The sequence below is a fragment of the Neopelma chrysocephalum genome, unplaced genomic scaffold, assembly GCF_003984885.1.
Source record: "Neopelma chrysocephalum unplaced genomic scaffold, ASM398488v2 Primary Assembly neopelma1_381, whole genome shotgun sequence".
NCBI lineage: Eukaryota > Metazoa > Chordata > Aves > Passeriformes > Pipridae > Neopelma > Neopelma chrysocephalum.
In genome coordinates this window covers 397,371-420,681 of record NW_020898045.1, presented here as the reverse complement: position 1 = coordinate 420,681, position 23,311 = coordinate 397,371, and the positions used below count along the sequence as shown (strand labels likewise).

The following is a 23,311-nucleotide window of genomic DNA, read 5'->3' as shown; positions in this document are numbered from 1 at the left end:
AAAACTCTTGGAGCTGTATGGATGTATGGGGAATGCTACAGGAGCAGGCTTGGAGAGACACACTGAAGATATTATTTCCCTTTAACTGCTCCTTCCTCACCACTTACCTGAACAATAAAAACAGGAGCTAAAATGCAAAGCAAATGAGACAACTGGGGAAGAAGGACCAAGAACTACAAGGTACCAGTAAGACACAAAAAAAAAGACTGAGAGAAACTGGTAAAGTCATGCATGGGTTTAGGGTTTAAATCAAAACAAATCAAGTTCTAAAATCACAATTTTCTTTTTCATTTATTTCCTGGTTGTTGAACACAGATGTGTAACTATATATTCAGAATTCTCATCTAAGTGCACTTAAAAAGAGAAACATCTCCACTGGGTGATTTGGTTGTGCCATTGGTGTCTCCTCACTTTTTCTTCTCCTATTTTTACTCTGAATATTGTCTCTTCTGGCTCCATTTTGCAGCTAATAGATACTGTCCCCCTATTGGGGGGTTTTCCCGGTGTATGTACAAGGTATTTGTTGGGCTGACCTTTCCCGTAGAAGCTTCTGCATCTGCAGGGTGTAGGTAAAAAAAAGATATTTAAAAAAATCCTGCTTTGGGACTTCCCTGGATACAGGGGTATTGTCAGACATGAGAAATTAATGAAAGCTCAAGGAAATTCCTGAGCTGGTACTAAGGAAGATTTTCTGCTGGTTTGTGCCTCTCCACAAATCTCAGGGATGAAGAATCATGCAAAGAAAAACCTAAATGCTGGAATGGTCTTAGGGAGGTTTATGAAGTACAGTTAATGTTATATCTTTTAATGTAACAAGCATTAGATCCTATTTCTGCACTCAGCACAGGAAATTGAATGGACAAAATTTTATTTACTAGCAATCAAAACAAACTAATGTGGAAATCCTTGAAAAATGGAGACTTTACACATAAGCAACAAGCTACAGGAAGAAAACCTTAACTATTATGCCGATAAGATTTTTCGAACTTGCTTTAAATTATAGGCTCAGAGCAGGCTTCAATCAGGAGTCACGACCATTACAGCCACTTCACCTAAAAATCAAAGAATTACACAGATAGAAAATATATGCACTTCTGTCATAGGTTTGAAAAGAGATGCTGGAATTTTTTCCCTAGTGTCCCATTTTTTTCCTGCTTCCCACCCCCCATCTGTTTCTTCTGGGATGGGGGGAGTCAGGGAGGGGGTGGGTGATAGAGTGGAGCCGCACACACTGGGCAGCGCAGGAGTGGGGGAAGGGGGAGGTTCCCTGGGAGCGCAGTTGTTGGGGGCACGGCTGGAGAGTCTTTTGTTGGGAGGTTTTTGGTTTGGTTGGCCGACCAGACAGAGTGGGGTGGGGGGGCCTGGTTTCGGCCACCGCCTTTTCTTTTTTCCTGAGAGGAAGTTTTTTTTCCCATGGGACACCTTGCGGAGAATGAGAGAGAGAGAGAGAGAGAGAGAGAGAGACTGACACATTTCAGAGGGGGGAGACCCAGAAGGGAAGTCGCAGCCAGCAGAAGTGACCCCAGTGCAGAGGAAGAAGTATAAAGCCAAGTCAATACGCCCAGTTAATGAGGACGGGGAATCAGGGCCTTCACAGCCAGTGGAAGACCCAGAGCCTGAGATCCTTCCCAAATCCCTGTCATATGACCAGCTCCGCAATATGTGGAATGATGTTACTTGATGCCAAGACAAGCCCATTTTGACCTGGCTGATTGTGGAACCTTATGGGTGAGGGTTTGTCACTTGATAGCAACGAAGCAAGGTATTTGGGATCCCTGGCCCAGGATGTGGGTATCGAGCAAGCATTCGTGAGGGAGTCAAAGCCCCTTTCTCTCTGGGAGTGACTTCTAACAGGTGTGAGACAGAAGTTTGTTTACAGAGGCTTCCTGCAGCAGCACCATTATGAGACAGCCTGGAAGAACATGGAGGAAGGTATCCAATGCCTTGAGAGAAATGGCACTGTTAGAGACACTTTTTGACAAGGATGGGCAACCCAGTCACAACCCCGATGACACCAGGTGTATATCACAGATGTGGTGGAGCCTTTCACAGGTACGGTTACCTGTATACACCAATTTCTTGGCATCATTGCACTTTGGAGGAAATGGAAAGGCAGTGGGCTCTGTAACGAATAAACTCAGGATGTACGACAGCATGGTCCACACCCCGCTACAGGCCCATATCTTCACTATAGAGACAATGGTTAAGAGTTTCAAGGCACTGACTACAGAAGTACAGGATGAACAGAAGAAACTTAGAGAGGAGATGAAGGAAAACAGCTTCCACGTGGCACCAGCGCAAACCAGAGCCTCTGAAGTCGGAGCCAGGTGTTCCCCAGTTAGAGAGAGCGGACAGACCCCACGAACCAAGCTGTGGTACTTCCTAATCCATCATGGAGAAGACATGAGACAGTGGGACAGGAAACCTACCCGTGCCCTAGCAGCCCGAGGACAAGAGCTGAAGGAGAGAGAAAAGGGGAAGCCCATGAGAGTAAGTGCAGTGCCGGTATCTCATGGACAAGGATCTGACCTGCTAGAAGGTTCCTCCCAAATGTATTCACAGGGAAAGAGCTGTGATGGTCCCAACCAAGACCAGTGTTAGAGGGGTCCTGCCTCTAGCCAGGCAGAGGCACAGGAGAACCGTGTCTATTGGACTGTGTGGATCAGATGGCCTGGCACGTCAGACTCACAGGAATACCAGGTTTTGGTTGATACTGGTGCTCAGTGTATGTTAATGCCCTCAGGACATGTGGGACCAGAGACTATTTCCATTTCTGGGGTGACAGGAGGGTCTCAGGAGTTGACCATGTTGGAAGCTGAGGTGAGCTTGACCGGGAAGGACTGGCAGAAACACCCCATTGTGACTGGTCCAGATGCCCCATGTATCCTGGGCATTGACTACCTCAGGAACAGATATTTCAAAGACCCCAAGGGACATAGATGGGTTTTTGGAATAGCTGCTGTAGAGACAGAGGTGGCTTAGCAGGTGAATTCATTACCAAGCCTCTCAGAGAACCCTTCTGCTGTGGGACTGTGGAAGGTCAAGGAACAGCAAGTGCCAATTGCCACCACAATAGTGCATCGTCGGCAGTACCGAACGAACCGAGACTCTGTGATCCCCATCCATAAGATGATCCGTGAGCTGGAGAGCCAAGGGATGGTCAGCAAGACCCACTCACCCTTCAACAGCCCCATCTGGCCTGTGCGTAAGTCTGATGGAGAATGGAGATTGACTGTGGACTATCGTGAATGAAGTTACCCCACTGCTGAGTGCCACCGTGCCAGACATGTTGGAGCTCCAGTAGGAGCTGGACTCCAAGGCAGCGAGGTGGTACGCCACTAGTGACATTGCAAATTAGCAGCAGAGTGTAGGCCACAGTTTGCTTTCACCTGGAGGGGCTGCAGTACACCTGGAACTGACTGCCCCAGGGGTGGAAACACAGTCCCACCATCTGCCACGGTCTGATCCAGGCTGCATTAGAGAAGGGTGGAACTCCAGAACACCTGCAGTACATTGACGACATCATCGTATGGGGGACAGAGCAGGGGAGGTTTCTGAGAAAGGAAAGAAAATCATCCAGATTCTCCTGGGTTTTGCCATCAAAAAGAGTAAGGTCAAGGGACCAGCCTGAGAGGTCCAGTTCCTGGGGGTGAAGTGGCAAGACGGATGTCGTCAGATCCCGACAGAAGTCATTGATAAGATCACAGCAATGGCCCCACTGACCAGTAAGAAGGAAACACAAGCTTGTCTGGGTACCATAGGTTTCTGGAGGATGCATATCCCGGAGTAAGTCAAATCGTAAGTCCTCTCTATCTGGTAACCCGCAAGAAGAATGATTTCCACTGGGGCCCTGAACAGCAGCAAGCATCCGAACAGATCAAGCAGGAGGTTGCCCATGCTGTAGCCCTTAGGCCAGTCAGGACAGGACCAGATGTGAAGAATGTACTCTATTCTGCAGCTGGGGATAAAGGTCTTTCCTGGAGCCTCTGGCAAAAGGTGCCTGGCGAGACCCAAGGCTGCCCACTTGGATTCTGGAGCCAAAGCTACAGAGGACCTGAAGCCAACTACACCCCAACAGAGAAGGAGATCCTAGCAGCTTATGAAGGAGTATAAGCTGCCTTGGAGGTGACTGGCACAGAAGAACAGCTCCTCCTGGCACCTCGATTACTGGTGCTGAGCTGGATGTTCAAGGGAAAGGTGCCCTCTACACATCATGCCACTGATGCTACATGGAGTAAGTGGATCGCTCTGATCACGCAGCGAGCCCATATTGGAAATCCGAATCACCCTGGGATCCTAGAAGTCATCACAAACTGGCCAGAAGGTGAGAATTTTGGTCTAGCAGATGAAGAAGAAGAGCAGGAGGTACAGGCTGAGGAAGCCCCAGCATACAATCAACTACCAGAAGAAGAAACATGAGCTATGCCCTTCATACTGATGGTTCCTGTTGCACTGTAGGGATAAAACATAAATGGAAAGCAGCTGTATGGAGCCCCACACGACAAGTTGCAGAAGCTACTGAAGGAGAAGGGGAATCGAGCCAATTCGCAGAGCTCAAAGCTGTCCAATTGGCATTGGACATTGCTGAACGAGACAAGTGGCCAAAGCTTTACCTCTGCACTGGCTCGTGGATGGTGGCCAATGCTCTGTGGGGGTGGTTGGAAGAAGGCCAATTGGAAACAAAGAGAGAAACCCATCTGGGCCGCTGATATGTGGCAAGACATTGCTACCCAGATAGAGAAGCTGATTGTGAGAGTCCGCCATGTAGATGCCCACATGCCCAAAAATCGAGTCAATGAGGAACATCGCAACAATGAACAGGCAGACCGAGCTGCACAAGTCAAGGTGTCACAGGTGGATCTGGACTAGCAGCATAAAGGACAGTTGTTCCTAACGCAATGGGCCCATGATGCCTCAGGCCATCAGGGCAGAGATGCCACCCAGAGATGGGCATGAGACCGAGGGGTGGACTTAACCATGGACACTATTTCCCAGATTATCCGTGATTGTGAGACCTGTGCTGCCATTAAACAGGCTAAGAGACTGAAGCCCCTATGGTATGGTGGATGTTGGAGTAAGTATAGATATGGGGAGGCCTGGCAGGTTGATTACATCACACTGCCAACCAACCCACCAAGGTAAGCGCTATGTGCTCCCCATGGTGGAAGCCATCACTGGATGGCTGGAGACGCATCCGGTGCCCCACGCCACTGCCAGAAATACCATCCTGGGCCTTGAAAAGCAAGTCCTGAGGCGCCCCAGAGTGAATTGAGTCAGATAATGGGACCCATTATCTGACCCAGCTTAGTTACCACCTGGGTGAAGGAGCATGGCATTGAGTGGGTGTGTCACATCCCATACCCTGCAGCAGCCATGGGGAAGGTTGAACGGTGTAATGGACTGTTGAAAACCACCCTAAAGGTGTTGGGTGGAGGGACTTTCAAGCACTGGGATCAGCACCTAGCAAAGGCTACATGGTTAGTCAACACCAGAGCCTCCGCCAATTGAGCCAGCCCTGCCCAATCAGAGTCCCTTCACACTGCAGATGGAGACAAAGTCCCAGTAATTCACTTGAGAGGTATGTAGGTAAAACAGTTTGGATTAATCCTGCCTCAAGCAAAGGCAAACCCATTCATGGCATTGTTTTTGCTCCAGGATCAGGTAGCACGTGGTGGGTGATGCAGGAAGATGGAGAAACATGGTGTATACCTCAAGGAGACCTCATTTTTGGGTGAATTTCCCACAACACTGTGCTTATATTTGTATGTAAATACCTGTAATATGTATACAGTTGGGGTAATGTATGTATGTATATGGTTGGAAAGTTTGAATCCGATATAGCATGTTAGTATGGAAAAAATTCAGGGGTAGATGATGTCATAGGTTTGAAAAGAGATGTTGGAATTTCTTCCCTAGTGTCCCATTTTTTTCCTGCTTCCCACTGTTTCTTCCGGGATGGGGGGAGTCAGAGAGGGGGTGTGTGATGGAGCAGAGCTGCATGCGCTGGGCAACACGAGAGTGGGAGAAGTGGGAGGTTCCCTGGGAGCGCAGTTGTTGGGGACACGGCTGGAGAGTCTTTTGTTGGGAGGTTTTTGGTTTGGTTGGCCGACCAGACAGAGTGGGGCGGGGGGAAAGAGGGGCCCGGTTTCGGCCGCCTCCTTTTCTTTTCCTAAGAGGAAGTGGTTTTTTTCGCCACGGGACACCTTGCAGAGAATGACAGAGAGAGAGAGACCGACCCATCTCAGAGCAAGGTATTCTGCCCTTGGGACTGCCTGTGGGAAAAAGGACTCTTCCATTGCTGGCTGTGAAGCCATCGGCTGCTGGCTGCTGTGGGCACTCGTGGCTGCGAGCAGCTGTTGAACTGCCGGGACAGTCCTGCCTTCCCTCCCCACTCCCCAGGTTGCCGCAGGTTTCTCCCCCCCCCACCTGGGGAATTGGGACTTTTGTTTCTTCTGAAAGTTTTTGATTGCGCCATTTGTTGTTTATGCAGATTTTGTTAATAAAAAGCTGTTCTTTTCCTTTTCCACACTTCCACGTGAAGTTTCTTAATTTCTAAGTTCTAATCTTGTTAAACTAAGACAATTTCTCATTCAGCACCAGATTATTTACAGTATGTCTCGTTCTGCCTTTAGTGAATCTCATACTCTCTGCAGGGCTCAGAGTGAACTTTCCATGTATCCTACCACAACCAGAAGAAGTCCCATTGAAACACAGGATTATGATTATTGTTTGCATGGGTGTGCTGCCTTAGAAAAAAAGAATTCACTGAACTACTTCTAAATCAAACTGCATAGGATTACCATGAATCCTTTTTTTCTGCATCCCTGGAAATCCTTGCAGAAGGACCCAGATTAAAACAAACGGTTTCGAACACAGTGATGTAATCTCTGATTTTAATTTTGGACTAAGCAAGTAACAATTGGTGTAAAGAGGGACAGACTGATTAAGTTTGGGTTATAAAGTCTACTGGCTAGTTAAAGTACAAGAAAGACTTGTATACAAGTATAATACAGTTTCAGAATAACTTTTTTAGATTACCACACGAAGTTTAAAACAAACAACTGAACACACCATTTATCATGGTCAGACCCTGAATCCAGATCTTCTTCCAATTTCTTTTTAATGTTTTTCAGGTTACATTTTTTTTTGGCAATTTGTTTCTTGTTCCATCGAAAATTTCTATCTAATGCAACGGGTAAATATAGTAATTTTGTTTTCTTTTCATTCCAAGTGTATCTATTTCATGGCAAAAATTCCATTCCACATTTGTCTGTCACCTAGAAATTATACTCAATACACTTACATTTCTGTTCTACAATAATCCTCAGCAGCTATGACCATGGCTTGTGCAGTATAATGATTTTTGTCCTTTAAATAATTAACACACATATAATATCACCATACTTACTAGTGAAAATAATGTAATTATTTTTTCAATGCAATATTAACAGTAATTAAATACTTCGCTTTGTGCACTTCTCAGTTGTGTTACCTCAAATGTTGATGGATTCCTGGGAGGAAAATGCATTAGAATAAATCAATAACACTGGTTCAACTTAATCCTGCTACAACTTTTAGACTGCGTTTCTTCTCAGATATGTCACAAGACTCATGCATATCATGATATCTGCAGAGATCAGATTATTGCCCTGACAAGTTGTGGCTGCACCCCATCCTTGGAAGTTTCCAAAGCCAGGTTGGACGGGGCTTGGAGAAACTTGGTCTAGTGGAAGGTGTCCCTGCCCATGGCAGGGGGTTGGAACTGGATGGTCTTTAAAGTCCCTTCCAACCCAAACCATTCTGTGATTGTATGACTCCGTGATCAGGGAGGTCAGAGACCGGCAAGTTGGTGCACTCCTACCTCAACATCTGAAAATTACTGTTTTAACCACTTCTAAGCCAACCTTCATTCCAGGAACTACTCCAGGAAGAAACTGCTTCTCAGCATGGTTAACATACCATATTCTGGTCCCCAGTCTCCTCTGTACAGCCCTAAAGTGTAACTTATGATTCTCCCTGGCAAACAGCACTAGGAAAGCAAAAGCAGAGCTGTACAAATGCTCTGTCTTTACCTCCACATTCTGCAACCTGGCTTGGTTCAAGTTCATAAAAGCAACATTTATGTGTAGACCTGAGGTTTTTTCTGCATTATAAGCAAACTGTAATACCTCTCCTCGACATTACCCCTAATTAGCACATAAAATTCCAACGAGGAATTCAGCAGTGACAGGCAGCTTGTGAGACAGCAGCTATGCTACCCAAATGAAAGAGTTTTTGATACAGAGCAGATTTTAAACCTCAAGTATAAACATGCTCTTCAAGTGATAAACACATTTTATTACTTGTGGAGGAAAAAAAAAAAAAAAAGAAATTTCCAGATAGTTAAGAGACAGCTTGACAGGGAATTGTTCCTGTGCTTGCTTCTGAATCAAGCACTGGATTCAGCAAGGAACCATTTTTCCTCAATTTGATTCACTTCAATTGGCTAAAAACAGTATGTAAAATCCGAGCAGCAAAATGAAGGAAAAATATGTCAAGATCTAAAGAAAGCAAAAAAAAGCTAAAATGTAGAAATATTCCTTGGCATGACATCAATGTACTTCGCCTGAATTTGATGGGTAAAGTGTGTGGGAGAAAGTGAAGTCAGAGAAAAATCGGAAAGACACAAAATTACATTCATTCAATTTGTACAGTTGCAAACTACAAAGCACAGCAACCACAGTCCCTTTTCCATGCAAACGTATCTTAAATGTATCCAAAGCTATAGTGTGTTCAAATAAAAATATGGGCATGAATGCATTGGGACAAGTGAAAGGCCTTCACAAGATCCAGGGCTTGAACCAAATTAAGGTGGTGTAAATTCTCCCCTTGATCAAGATGAAAATTAAATCAGAGACTAACTGAAGTTCTATATTTGCACTAAATTTCTTTGTACTTTAGAAAAAAGTAGTAATGTAGAATCTTGGCAGAAAATACTGGAGTTTGATTCTCTCCACGTTTCAGAATTTACATGGTTTTCAATAGCCATATTTTGCTTTTCAGGATGTTCTGCAGACAAGTGCTAGATTTAAAACTGAGAGGTTATGGCAGGAAAGAAGGTTTTGTTTGAGGTTTCTTTTGATCACAAGACATCTCCTCTTGGCAGTGAAAAAGTAGCACAGGCAGCAAAACTACAGTGAAAGTTTGTTTCCAATTCCAGTAGGAACTGGATTCCAGTCATCAAAATGCATCACATGGGTGTTTATGGACATGAAATATCACCATGAAAGGCTGGAGGTAGCACTTTACAACTAGAGGCTATCCACAGACTCTGTTATGCTGAAGCTTCAAAAACTGCAGCTTTTTAAAAACTGCATATACAGCAGTCTTGCCATAATTCAGATCTTTTCATTCCTGCAGCAAATGTCCTTTCATTTCATCCTTTTGACACATATCTTACATCAAAAACCTGCATGTCCTTTGTCACGTTATTCTGCAAATCTGATACAACCTGTTTATGCATCTTATAAAAAAATCAAAAAATCACTCACATGCAACTTCCACTGAAACCTGCTGCTTTTTTTGCCCTGTTTTTAAGGGGTGTCTGTACTTTGCATCAGCTCCAGAATCAGAAAGACTTCACCTGCAGCGTCCCAGCACGGTGTCAATCAAAGCCCAGCAGAAAAGCCTGACTAAGTAGTTCAAGCAAGTGCTTTTAAACCCAAACTAGGAGCTTTCTCTGCTGCAGACATTTGATTGGGATCTCTGCCATATCCTCCTGTACAATACAGAGAGCAGAAATTATCTTGGGGTGGTGGGGGTTTTTTATCATCATTAGAGGCAATTTTGTGTGAATGACAGTAACCAAAGTGAATCATTTATCAGCTCCCTCCCAAGTTTAATTGACCTCACTAAGGCTGTTAACATGGGCACCTAATTATTATCAAATTACCTTTGATAACATACACGACTGACCTGGGAAAGTACCTCTACCTACAACAGGGAAGTGAGCAGAAAGTAAAGCTAAGCAGGAAGATGAATCTTAGTAGGAGGTAAAAGTAAAGCTAAGGCAGGAAGATGGATCTTAGTAGGAGGTAACTCATATAAAATAAAAAGAAAATAGGGTAAAAACATGCAGCTGGACAGTGGCATCACCTCGTATTTCCACAATACTCTGTCTTCATAGTGCCGCTGTGACAAAAAATGATGGAATCACTGAACCAAATCACAGCTGAGACACACTGAGGGCTGTGAAGCACAAAGCCACGGGGTTAACAACTCACTGGGCAAGGCACTGGAGCGGAGACAGGAGCTGGATGTCACTGTCAGGGTGTGTAACACAGAGCATGACTGCAAACTTTGTGTTCACACAGATATGTGCTCTGCCTTGGCACAAGCCAAGCTTGTCACAGTCCCCCAGCGTCTCACTCAATGTCTCACAGACAGATGTTTCCTTCAAACGATGCAACTGGTTGCAGTGCCTCACTCTCTGTCACGCCAGGCAGCGCCAGATGCTCTGCTGCCAATTTAAGGGAAGAAGGGAAGGAGTTTAATTGACACTTGGTGAGTTGCTACGGGTGGTAACTAAGGGACAGCTCAGCCGAGTACAAACTTGAATGAATGAAGCATCTGCAAGGCTGAGACTGAGGGGAGCAGGCAGGACACAGAAGCATCTCAGGATTGCTAGTCCAGCATAGAGCACTGGACAGGGAATGACACCCCCAAAACTGGTGAGGCACCTGAAGAAGGGGTCTCTTTCTCCTGGCATAACATTATTCTCAACCCTGGTTTTCTGATATTCACATTCCCTCTGGATACAGGCACTGTTTAAGCTGGCTTTCAAAAGTCAATTCAGAAATTAAACACCTGAGGCATCTGGTTAGTTCTGCTCTCCTGAATCTTATTCCCCAAAGACATTTAGTTTAAATAATGGCAAATAAAACTACTTTGTGTGTAAACAGTGAAACCGGCCAGATGTCCCATTACAGGTCTCAGCGTGACAGAGTTTCATGATGTTTTCAGACTCTGGATCAGAGATAAGTAGCACTGACTCACCGACTGAGCCTCGTAAATGCAGTTGTCAAGATATCAATTTACTTACATTCAAGTATTTACAATTTTTTTGATCAAAATTAACGCAGGGTTTTATTCCTTTCGGGAAACCAGAAATTATATATACACTTTACCTGGCACTAACCTTTCACAATTGATTTTTTCCTCCCCTTGAAACGTGTCACAGGTAGAGATTATATTAAATTAGAGCATGATCTTTGTAGCCTGTTAACAACTACAATTTTAGAGCTTTATGGGTTAGTCCCTGAAAGGCAAAACCCAAGACTAAATTACATTATCACTCTTTGGAACAAACTGCTCCACCTAAGGAGAAACAACAGCAAAAAAGACAGGATTTGAAGTTGCCCCCTCCTAAATCCAGGTAATGAACTTTGACAAACTTTATACATGGGACTGTGGAGAGTATCCCTTAGTTCATTTATGTTTCACTCAATCCAGGCTGCAGCACATGCTTAAATCTTAAACCAGGAGAGACCCAAAGCTCTGAAATCTTTTGCCCAAGTGGGGAGTGGAGGGAGCTGTTTGGGCTGCACGGCTGTAGCTGCATTTTTCAGTAAGCACATAAATCAGCACTCTCCAACTGCTTTTTCTCCCTCTTCTCTTCCAAACAATTTCCCTTTCTGAGAAAATTGCATTTTATTATTCTTTCCTTCAGGACTGATGTGTTCACCCTTCCCTTGTCTCTGCTACGCAGGAGTGTTTATTAAATGATTGTTTTTCAAGAGCTTGAAATGGCAACGAGTTCAGGTATGATGCTGTACATTAAAGGAAATAACTCCATCCCAGGACAAAATGTGACTTCAGCCAGTGGAAATGCAGATGGACAGGAAGCTGAACAGGAGCCAGCAGTGTGCCCAGGTGGCCAAGAAGGCCAATGGATCCTGGCCTGGATCAGGAACAGTGTGGCAGCAGGACCAGGGAGGTGATTCTTCCCCTGGACTCAGCGCTGGTGAGGCCACCCCTGGAGTGCTGTGTCCAGTTCTGGGACCCTCAGTTCAGGAAGGACATTGAGGGGCTGGAGCAGGTCCAGAGGAGAGCAACGAGGCTGGGGAAGGGACTGGAGCACAAGTGCTGTGAGGAGAGGCTGAGGGAACTGGGGCTGTTCAGCCTGGAGAAGAGGAGGCTCAGGGGAGACCTCCTCACTCTCTACAGCTCCCTGACAGGAGGGGGGAGCCAGGTAGGGGTTGGTCTCTTCTCCCAGGAACCAGCAATAGGACAAGAGGGCATGGCCTTAAGCTGTGCCAGGGGAGGTTTAGGTTGGATATTAGGAAAAATTTTTTACAGTGAGAATAATGAAACATTGGAATGGGTTGTCCAGGGAGGTGGTAGATTCACCATCCCTGGAGGTTTTTAAAATGAGACTGGATGTGGCATCAGTGCCATGGTCTGGGAACCACGGCGGGGTTGGGTTAAGAGTTGGACTTGATGATCTCAGAGGTCTTTTCCAACCTGGTCGATTCTGTGACAGACAGGATACTCTGAGGTAAATCCACAATATATGTTCCCATCTTCAGTGGGAACTGCAAGAAATAAGTGATACAACCCCACGAACAAGACTGTAACCATAAGACTCTCCAGAAATCACTTTCCACTTAAACCACAGACTTCTAAAATCATAAATTACTTCTTGTTCTACCGAGGACTATGTCATTATAACAGTGAAGAAACATCACTCCAGCAGCCACAGCCATTATGCAATAGGGTTCACTATCAGCAGAGACACGTGAGGAATTAACACAAGGGAATTTAGAAGGAATGGTTGGGATCACTTCCTTAATTAAAAGACATCCAGAAAGGCTCCTCCATGTATCGTAATTAGGATGTGGATTTTTAATATTAAAAATATACAAAGTGTTATAATTTTTAATAAGCATAAGTTTCCAGACAAAAATCCTATCAACAATTCCTGCGATAGCTGCAATATCAGTATCAAGAGGTGATAATCCAATACCAAGGCAATCCCTAAACCATTGCATTATAACCACAACCTTTGGAGCTGGGTAATTTGATATGAAAATCTAATGGTGTTTTCTGTGGGGCAACGAAAAGGCAACACAGTCCAGCTTATTTCTTTTCTACTGCGTCCTCTTGAAAGCAAAGCTCTTCCTAATAAAATGAAGATGTAAAGACTATTTGGAGTCTGTAAGCACTTTGAATTTTGTCACATTGTACCACTCATCCACAAGGACATGAGAAAGTTAAAATTAGGTTGTTCCCAAAAAGCCTGACCATACAGCACAAAGTGCTGGGAGGTTCCATCCCTGATAAATAGTGACACAAAACCACCCAACGTGCTCTGCAGACTCCCAAAAAAAAAAAAAATCTTAAATGTATGTGCATTAGTTGCTCTCATATAGAAGCAGCATGCAGATTTTATAGCTCTCTTCAATGGTACAGATGGAGTGCAGTTTGGAAAAGCAAGAAGCAATCTGTGTTCCAAATTTCTTTTCCATAGATGTGGGAGAAAAATGTATTGATCAAACACTGTTGGTTCCTTACGCAATTTCAGAGAGCTCCTACATGAAAGTATGTTTATTTATTCAAAAAATACTAGAACATATCTGGACCTCAGTTTCCTTAGGAAATTTCCTTTGTAATGCCTTAGCAAAATGTGACATTTTGGCAAACATTGTTCTGAGCTCAAATCACTACATAAATTTCAGGTATTTTCCATTAGAGAAGAGGTTAAGAATTCGAAATGGGTCTCTTCCTGAACCAGCTGGGAAATCCTATACAATTACAACAGCCTTGTAATCTAAAACAGAAATGCTGAATAATCATGAATTCTCTGTTTTACTTTGCAAAATCAAAGGGCAAAATATCATCCCACAGTTTTGTAGTTGTATTGATTACAGTGGATTTTTGACTTTGAGTTTCTTGGTTCACCTCATTAAAAAAGAAAACCAAAATGCTTGATTAATACACTATTAATATCACTAATTCCCTCCCTTTATCTCACAGTGCTCCTGAATACTTACAGTATGGATGACATGAAACATGACCTCAAGAAGATACATATGCTGACCTTATGGAGACACACATTTACATTTACGCTCCCAAACTTCATTAAAAAACAATCAGTTTTGAAGTTGAGGAGTGATACATCTAACTAGAAAAACGTCAGAAACAAATCACTATTTTGAGAAGTTTATAGTTGGGAAATATTTTGTATCTAGTAAGCTAATAATGTTTTTGCTGAAAATATATCGGAACCGAAAGGTTTTGTTTTATAAAATTAATTAATTAATTAATTAATTAAATTTTACCCACTTGAAGCTTTATTTCAGGTGTAACATTCTCAAGTTTCAGTAAAACTCACTGAAATAATATAAGATAGAATTAAAAAAAAAGCAGTCAATTTTAATTTCTTTTTTAAAATAATATCCAGAAAAAAAATTATATTAATTGCAGAAGTAACCCACATTCTCCACCAGGACAATAAAATGCTAACAATTTTCCTAAATTACTCTATAGTAATGTTATGAAAGTATAAGTAAAAAATCATACTCAGCATTTTCCTACATCTTCTTTCCTGAACAGAACTCTAACACTTTTAATTATATAATGTAACACAAGCTCAATATTATGCATTTTGAAAGGAACTGTGTATGTTAATATATCTGATGTCCAGTAGATGGCAAAATACCAGCAACCGTCACCTTTAATCTTGCAACTTGATTAATTTAAACCCCAAAGTAATTTTTTTCTTTTTTCTTTCCAATCTCCACTCTCTATTTCATTGGATAGCAGGATTAGCTTTACCTTTTGGATGTTTTCTGTACATTATCTGCTTGAAAGACAATTTCATCTTCATCAGTTCTCGATACAACAAAGCACAATAATGTTACTATCCTTTAAATAGTCCTTTGAAGATAGTTTCTTCCCCACTGAAATTTTTTTCTCCCAGAGCATGCTGCTGCTACTGTTCCCAAATTTGCCAGCACATGTTAGCATACTGTGTACTAAAATCTCTTAGCAACAATATCTTAGTGTCTAACATTTCCCTTCTTCTAACTATGATTCACAGAGCCATCTGTAGTCAGATATTGACATGCAGGGGCTTAAAATAGACACCTTGCATTTGCTCAACAACTAGTTTTAGCATCTGAAAATATAAATTATGGGGAAAGGGCCAATGTTTCTTTGAGGCTCATCATCCCCTTGATTATTTGAGCACTTTTTAAACAAAGGCTCACCACGAGCACTTCGCCTTAGTATTAAGGTCAGAGGATTCACACTTCCCAGTCCTTTACATAAGCTCTACAAGAAATCTCAATATCTTCCCTCCTGAGGAGTACCTCATGCTGCTACTCAGGCTATTTTTAATAGTAATCAAAGACTAGGTTTTTAAACTGCAAGAATTGCTACAAGCAGCACTAAGATATAAGTGTTTTTCAAATCCTTGGAGCCTCAGTCCGATGGGTGGGACAAGGTCAATGTCTCAGCTGGGCAATGACACAGGGTCTTCTGCAGCAGCAGCCACTGCTGGGAATTCAAGAACATCCCACACTCTGGTCAGGGAATGAAAGAAAATTTACAGCCACAGCCTCCCAAGCATTGCTTCTGCCTCCCAAAACTCTTACAAACCTTGCACTCAGAAAACAGAGCACCTTTTTTTCAGCTACAGCAAATTAACTATTAGTAGTAAAGACTTTGCATAATACAAGTTATTCATTACAATGCAGTGTGCTATTTTGTACAACTTAAAAGAATAGTCTAAAATCAGGAAATTTTAATTAAAAATAAACATATTCAGTAGAATACATTATATAGAATTACAGAATCACCTATTGCAGAATTACAGAATATTCTGAGTTGAAAGGGATCCACAAGGATCACCAAGTCCAACTCTCAAGTGAATGGCATATACAGGGGTAGAAAGAGTTGACAGTATGGCTTTGAAACCATCTTAAATGTGAGGAACACACTTCCACCCCAGTGAAATTCAGCAGGCTTTTATCCACTTCAAAGGAACTGGGATTTTACCCTAAATAGGTTTCAGCAATTAAGATTTTGAAAACAAGCAAACACACAACAATGTGCAGCCAAATACAGCTAAGCATTATCAAAAAAGTACACTACAAGCAGAACAGGGCTGGCACATTTTCACTGCTAAAATGCTGGTTTTGCTTGCAAGAGATTTTGCAGTCCCCATGGGTCTTCTGGAAGGCGCTCAGTAGCCATGAAATGGTGCCAGAGCTGACGAGCTTAGTGAATTTGAGTCGAAATTAAGAGAAGGCAACGGCACTGAATGACCTCCTTTTAGCTTCCTGCAGGGCTCTGTGCTGGACTGACACTTTCATGAATGTACACAACTGCAGTCTTAAAATTTAGCTACTCTTATTTGTGAATAACCCATGATGAGATACCTTCAGATTAAACTAAACCTGCATGGACACCAAGATAAAAAATGTTAACTTCTTTCCTCACAATATGGGAGCAAATCACTCCTAAATCATCTCGCTCTCTAGGCATTGAAATGCCAACTTAACTCCTAGGACAAAAGGATTCCTTGTTATACAAGAACCAGCTTGACAGGAAGTGTTGAACTGAATGTGGCAGGTCAAGTAAAGTTACCAAAAAACATGTCAGAAAGCAAAAAAAGGAACATGCAGGAAAATAACATTCCAGGCCCAACCTTGCTGCTTCATGATGTTCTTTTATTTCCTTCTGTTTCTTTAGATGAGAAATAACTCAGACTTTTAAGTTATCCTCCTTTGTACAGACTGTATTAAGCCTCCTCCATGTATTGGGAAATTTCGTGTTTCTATCTATTTTAAAAGTAGAGAAAAAACCTTTCCTTCTTTCTGCTTCTCTGCTAAAATGCAACCTAGCAAGTTATTCTCAAGCTAAATGTGTTTTTCTACACTTGTGTTTTAATAATTAAAATTAAAAAGAAAAAGCTAAGTGCGATACACACACACATTTCCAATTACAGGCTCATTCTTTGGGAAAATCTAGCTCAGCCTGGAAAGAGCCATCCAAAGCCAGTTATTACATAATCCTTATTACTGCTACATGGGCAAGCAGCGATTTCAAAGGAGTATTTACTAAAAGCAGATAAAGCCAGGTTGCAGCATCAGATGAATCAGATAAGACACAGCCAGCAACAAAATTGACTTAATTTTCTTCAGCCCCTCCAATAATATGCTAAATCAAAAAGCCATGAAATGCAATCTTCTTCAGCTGAACTCTCTTCGAAAAAGGCTGAGGACGTGTACTATTTGCCGGATTGTGGTTTCCTTGACATTACAGTAAATGTAGGGCTATGCAGAAAGCTCAGCTCAAGTGTTTATGGGTCTGTGCTGCTAAAGGGGAAAAGCTCCCACCTCTCAAGGCAGCCTTCCCTCATGGAAAAGCCAAAATGTGCCACTTTAGCAGCTTCTTCCCCAAACACTCTCAGCAAAATGTCTTCCTACTCACAGCAGGCAGTAGATACTGCCCACTATTTCACAGTAAAAACTTTATGGGGGTTAATTTTGCAAACACTTAATAACACAGTGTTCCTTCAACTGCTACACCAAATGGCCGAAAATCCGTTTGGAAAGCCCTTAGGATAAAATGCATCAGGTTAATAAGATACTGTGATTATTTTACCTAATATATTTGGTAGATTCATTCCAAACTCTGTGGGTTAACTATAATAAAACCTTTGGAAACAATCTAGTAGTAGTCAATGCTAATAACGTACTCTGATGAAGATGCATGTGGGATGGCAGCGTATGCCAACTGCATGCCATGAATGCTCTCTCCAAGTGGCAGTGAAATAAGATGCTGAGTCTGTCCTAGAGGCACAGATCCTCCATTTTTATAAGCAACAAAAATTCACTTGGATATTTCCAGAAATTAATGCTCAACAGTCTGTACAGTCATGCAAAGAGATGATCCCACCACATACATGAATGGTATTGATATCTCAGAATGACATTGTTTAAATTAAGATTATTCAAATCTCCATTGCCTGTTATATGAATGGTATTAATATCTAAAATGACACGGTTTAAATTAAGATCATACAAATCTCTTGCAACTTCACCCATGACAACTGATCATGTCTCAATCACAGACCAGCCTTTCTTAAACTTTGAGGCAGGAACTGGGAGTGACCCTTACAAATTAGTTGACTTAATTTGTTCCCTTTAACAATTTGGTGTCAGTTGCTTCTGAGCTTTCAGAAGCTTGGTGAAAACCCAGCAAATTGGCTCAGAGACAGTGTTTTATCCAGGGAAATTGTACTGCATATGGGAGCACCTGAAGCATGAGAGCTGGACACCCCTGAGTGAGTGGGGAGAGAAAGGGTAAAAGGGGGAATAAAAGGGTCGTGGAACACAACACAAGAGATGGTCTCATGAAGACTCCTCCATGAGGTGGCGAAAAAAAGGACAATCTGCAGTAAGTATTTTTAGGATCTCCAAGTGGGGCAATATTTGCTTTGCTCAATAAAAGATAATCATGTGATTTAATTTCTTTATGCTTTACCAAATTACTCCCATTTGGCTGCTTTTCTGAAAAAGGGTTAAGGCAAAGGTTAGGAGTGATGAGCCAGCACTATGCAAACCATCACTGGGTCAAAGTGAATGGATTTAACTCCATTCTGGACCCATATGTATCTTTCTACTCCTGTATCCTCTTCCCTTATCAAGTAAGAGTATCATAAAAGCCTCTTAGGCTGAGGTTTGACTTTTCAAAAGTACAATCTATATTCAGAAGTATTATAGAAAGCATCTTTACTGTCTCATGTTTTCAGAAAGAGTATGACATTGTGCTAGGTTACCTTCTTGTCACCATATATATATACATTTATAAATATATATATAAATATTGACCCTTGGTGATTGTACTTCATGTGCCAGTAAAGAGAATCACTGCTTAAGAGGCTGTCAGTACTTCTATATTGACAACAGCACAAGATCTGCTGACACTTGAGGTCACTTCTAATTTGCTATCAGTGTACTTTCCTGTTGGAACATCTTGTATATTGGAACATCCCTGATATCCTCAGGAATATTTCATTTGCCAGCTCTTCCCCCAATAGCCTAATGCTAATTTCCCCTAAAACCCAAACAGACACCATATCAGCACCACAAAGGCTGATGCGTACACAAGCTCCCGAGGCAAGGTATAAAATTCAAAAAAACATGTTTTCTCAAAGGAGAACATGTGTTTCTCTGTATAAATAACACTTCAAGGTAAGGGATGAGAAACCATATCGTAATTAATCATTGTTATGTCTGGATATATCACCATGAGAGCCCTGTTTTTATTATTATTGTGTTAAGTATGTCTATATGCTCACATACCTTTTTATTTTTAAAGGAAAAATCCATGGTTTGTACTGGGACAGTCACTTGTATAGATTTGAAAAATAAACTAACCAAAGTAAGCATGAATAAATTCCACTAGTTGACTCAAATCAGAACAAAAGCTGGAGAAAGCTTGAAGTCTGACTAAAGGCAGAATGCATCATGAGATCATAGCTATAGTTGTTGCCAATAATACCCAATATTCAGTGATGCATCCTTCACACAGGTGCTTCAGGAGAGGAATGAGGAGGAAAATAAACACCTGGCAAAAACAAAGTCTGGTGTAATTCATATGTTCCATTAACACAACAGTTACATAGTTTAACATCATGAGAGAAAGCATTGCTTTATATTTGTAAAGATGCTTTTTTGAGGCACCGAGTAGAGGTTTTTAGTTTTAAAATTAGCTTTCTTACCCTTCAAAAATAAGTAAGACAAAAACCACCTGAGAACAACTTCTTGTCCTTTGCCTGTAAATTTCATCAAAAAGATGGAAATGTAAAAGTGCAAAAACCTAAATCAAAAGTGGGGTTTGGGAAGCCATTCCAGTGATATGCTGGATATTAAACAAGGCTGTTTTTTCACAGAGCACCAGCAAGGCTGGGAGCACTACACACCCACCCACCTTGAGACAGCCCCATCCTTCCCAGTTTCCAAGTTCAAGGCTTCATCCCCACCATCATTACCCAGCTAAGACTCCCTTTTTTCACACAGTCCCAATATCCCCTCTAATCTTAATCTTATTCCCTTCTGCCCTTGATGACTAAAAATTTCCCAAAGACCATTTATCAACCTTCATCTTGCTCCATTCACTCTCCTTTTTCGGGCTTGGCCTCCCAGCCAGTCTCGTGTTGTCTCACCCATCTCCATGCTCCACATCGACTTATCCATTCCCAGTTGTGTCTGTCTATTCTACCCCCAGGCCAGCTCAGCTTCCAAATCTGGAATCTGGTTTTGGAGCCCCTGTATTTGAGTCAGACTCAAACCACTTCCCAGTGCCAGGATTTAACAAGGAGAACACCAATGGAGTGCAGGGCAATTAAAGAAAACAAAAGCAAACACCACAACACAACACAACAGGGCAGATGGGACAAGGAGAGGTGGGTCAGCAGAGCTTTTCAGCAGGAGCAAAACAACACATGTTTTCCCTCACCCAGACTCTGAAATAGCTGAATCATTTTGGTTTTTTTCCGAACAATGTTGCCTGAGACACCAGGCATGGAACATTTAATCTCAAATGATTCAAATCTGGCAAAAATATGAGCAATTGAAAATAGATGTGCAGCCAACACACTGAAAGGAACAATTCTACCTGCAGAAGATTGCTGCTCCTCCTGTCATCTATGTAATGTAAACACATTGATTTTCTATGCTGGTTTGGGACAGCAAAGGGCAATAATAAGGTACATCTGAGGTACAAATTACTCTCAGGTGCAACCCTGCCACTAAAAGATGTCACTAAATGCCACCTCAGTATAGTTCTGCATATTTTAACACATTTGCTTTTAAAACATTTATTATTAGTGCTATTGGCTAAAATAGTGCTCTATAGCCCATATAAAAACATATGAATTATCATATAGAGCTGCTGCTACTAGAAGAAAAAGGAAAAACATGGTAAACAAGGTGTATGTTCATTTTAACTCAAAAACCAGAATTACAACAGCTCGTAAACACTGCAAAACTGAGATTGCTGAGTTACTGGATTAATGTTTGCCAGATAGACAACAATTTTTTTTACATTAGGAGCACATGAAATGTGGGGAAAACTAAGTAGCTATGGACAGTGATAGGATATCATGGCTTTTCTGAAAGGATATTTGGGGAGGTTTTACTAATAAAATAACATGTAAGGAACTTAGATTACCCAGCCAAGATGGGATGGATAAGTGATTAATAAACAGAACTGGCAGTATAGTATAACCATATTGCACAGGTTTCATCTTACCTCTATTTAGGTAATCACCAAATTGCACAGTACACAAAAAATTCTCACACTTGCACTGAGGATGGTGATGCAGGAATTGTTCTGATATACTTGGAACATGAACAGGGAGGATGGAGAGAGGAGGTTCACCCCACATCCATACAAATTTTAATACTTATTAGCAGAGGGAAGACCATACAATAAAACAAACACACAGAAAAATTTCTGCTGAACCGTTCTGCAAACTTTCAGCTGTGGGTGACATTACTGACTTAATGGACTCCAATATTCAGTCAGGATGAAACACATTCCTGCAGAGGCAGCTAACAAACCTTAGGTGCTTAAGTGGGAAATATAGACAAGCTTTTTGATGTCCTCAACACCTGGCAATGCCATTCCAACATGAACTCTGCCTTGAAAAAGCAAAATTTCAGCAAGATCCCAGGCAGAGATGAGTGCACAATGTGGGATCCCTGAACTAAGTGGCACAGAGTTCAGCCCACATTTGTCTTCCTTCCATATGATCCAGTATAGCCATGCTTGTTTTAATAAGAAGTGAACACTTGTGCGCATCTGTTTTTTTGGTGGCAAAATCACACCTCATTTATCGGACACTAATGCCTGATACGAACTCTGCTGCTCGTTTTCATCAAAACAAACAAAGCCTTGGCAGGCCTTGCAAGCAACACACAAACTTCTCCATGTCTGGATCCTTTTGTCTTACAGAACAGCACAGTTTTCATATCATCATTTTTCTAAGCAGCAATTCAGAAAAGAATCGTCCTTTCAGATTGCTGAGAAAAGAACATAATGGGGGTTACTCAGAGGAATAGATGCTGCAGCTACAACTGCTCTCGCTATGTACATATGAGCTGCCTCGGTGTTTCTCACTACTGATGACATGAGCAAACATTTTTAGTATGCAAAATCCTACTAACTCAAGGGGATTCTGCATAATTTTATAACAGCTCCACTCGTGCTGTTTGATCGACTGGGTCAGCAACAGACAGATGGCAAAGAATTAATTCCGAGGCTGCTTTATCGCAGTGCTGGAGTCAGGGTTTCCTCTACTCACTCCACTCAGGAAAACTAGAACTGAAACCTTATCCACTACACCTGAAGGAAGACTCCACAGAGTGAAAAGATGGGAAGTAATTTCCTTTTTACAAATACATGGATCCAGAAAGGGTAAAACAAAGCCAACCTAAATGTCAGTGCTTCTGTCCGATTAGGGGGAGAGCAACAAGCCAAAAGCACAAGAAACAGAAGTGTAACAAATATTAAATAATAACAAACTATTTTATTCCATATGGATAGGACATAGTTCACTTATTATTTCTTCTGTCTCCCATGTTCACTTCATTATATTTAGTTCTTGGTAGCCATCCCTCACTTCTTGATGCCCTACAACCATCAGCAACAGCTTTTACAAATATTTTTTTTTCTGCCTTTTTCTTCTGTATTTTTCTGTTCTAAGAGGAAATACAGGAATTTTGCAGCAGTCAGCACAAAGAAGACAAATGGAAACTCTTTTATGTGCCATTTACCCTTTCCCAAAAAATTCTAAAAGAAAAAGAAAATTGAATCTCAAAGATATAAGGTAATAAAATAAAATATTATAATCCAAGAGAGAACTCTGGAACCCATCTCTCCAATAATTGGGGTTTTCTCTTATTCCATTTTTTGATCATTCCATAATTCTGAGGTGCAGTGATAAGCATTATGCAGTACTTACTGAATTGACATATATTGACATATTGACATATATTTAGATGGCAAACTATTAGCAGTCCAAAAAATGGTGCCTAAAATTAAATGTTTCCCCAATTTGGGGAAGATGGTCCCAAAAGTAAACCATGATGTGGCTGGGATTTGCAAGAGGAACTCTTAAGCTCTTGAGATGTAAAACTTAGGTCTGGAAAACCTTCAAAACAGGGAGATAATTAAACTGATACAGAAATACTTGGGGTGTTTTAAAAGGCTGTAACTCAGAGATGTTATCAGAGATCCACATGAATATAGTTATTCC

At 41.8% G+C, this 23,311-nt stretch overlaps 1 protein-coding gene across 1 annotated transcript in view; it reads right to left on the bottom strand.

The window, feature by feature from the left end:
* The window catches only part of SHANK2 (SH3 and multiple ankyrin repeat domains 2), a 318,764-nt gene that overhangs the window by 245,066 nt on the left and 50,387 nt on the right, over nucleotides 1-23,311 (bottom strand). The gene's annotated exons all lie outside the window — the stretch shown is intronic.